The sequence below is a fragment of the Chelmon rostratus genome, chromosome 17, assembly GCF_017976325.1.
Source record: "Chelmon rostratus isolate fCheRos1 chromosome 17, fCheRos1.pri, whole genome shotgun sequence".
Lineage (NCBI taxonomy): Eukaryota > Metazoa > Chordata > Actinopteri > Chaetodontiformes > Chaetodontidae > Chelmon > Chelmon rostratus.
This window is the reverse complement of record NC_055674.1, coordinates 4,950,958-4,952,533: the sequence shown is the minus strand read 5'-3', so window position 1 is coordinate 4,952,533 and position 1,576 is coordinate 4,950,958.

Sequence of the window (1,576 nt, the reverse complement as noted above, 5' to 3'; positions counted from 1 at the left end):
ATACAGAATGAATAGATTAAAAAAAATATTGCGCATTAAGTGTTTCAGGTACCTTCACTTTTACTAAAATATTCAGAGCACATAAATATGTATGTACTGCACTGTGTTAGTAAAATTAGCATGTTCAATGTGTTTGCTGCAACATCGACACACCATCCTTGCTCGGCAGATCTTCCAGTGCCGATGTTATGTTTGCGCTCACCATAGTGTGATCAGTCAGCTTGCTGCACTGCTGCTGATGGTGTACGGCTGAAAGTTTCCAGACAGAACTCACATTGTGACCTTTGGTTCCTCATTGTGTGCATCATTCTGCATACAATGAAGTCTGAGTGCACCAGACAGTGACCCCCATACCATGACGGTTCAGGATGAATACTCAAACTGTTGTAACTCTGAGAGCTGCAGAATCATGGTTTACTCACCCTTACACAAAAAGTGACTTTAAACTTCACTTCAACTTTAAAGGTAGCCTGTTGAGTTTGATCAATAGAATCACTGTGGAACAATGTTTTTATGAGTGGGTCCCTGTTTGTTTGTAGTGAGTGTATGTATGAGGACACACATGCAGAAGTGTGTGATACACGTTCCTGCTGCTGGTTTCAGGCCTGTCGTAACACACAAAGAACTGTAGACATGCATCAACGACAGAGCGGAAGAAGAAGCTAGCAAACATGGATGTAAACAACTGTGAGGAAGGAATGCTTTAAATGTATTTGTTAGACCTCAAATATGATGTGGGTGAGAGGCATTGTATTTAAACACTGGACACATTTTAAGTAAAAGTACAATGCCACAGTGTAGAAACACTCTGTTGAAGGTTATACATCCCAGCTGAATGTAACCAGTGACGCAAAAGCATTTTCATCTTTGATCATTCCGTCCATCCTCCATTCATCCATCTTTTCCATCTTTCAGCGGTTAGCATGGTGAGTCATGTAAAGATACTCAGACAAGGACAGAGGTTTAATTTGGCTGGAGCTTTCGCTTATTGATTCCCAGAGAAACTGAAGACGGCTGGAGCACAAGGACGACTGGTTCACAGGAGCCTCAGATCTTAAAGAAAGAATACAATTAAATCACTGTATGCAGTTGTCCAGAGTTTTATTCAGTTATATATCTGTCTGTGCTTCTACGAGATATTTGGTAGAGTTAGTAGCCCAGGTGTCTTTCTGTCGTCTCTACAACCTTTATCTTCTCTTTCCTAAGCAAATGCACTAAAGTCTTGAGAGGCTGGACTGTAGGTGTGATTATTCTCTAAAAGCTGAGAACGTGGAGACTAACATTCATGATGCTTCCCCTCCGGATCCTCAGTGGCATCCACACTAGCTTTTTGCTTATCTAGCAGGCGTTAAGCAAGCATGTGTATTGCAAGTAAGTCCTCCATTTGTGAGTAAATGTGAGTAAGTATCATATATTCTTGGATTTGGTGTTTCTAAGCAGGATTTTAATATCTTCATGATAATTTTAATACTGTTACAGTTTAACAGTGCATCATAATATACAATATGTTTTACATGTAAAATTTTCATCCAGCTATGGCTGTTATTTTCCTCTGAAAGTGCTTTACTTGAGTAAA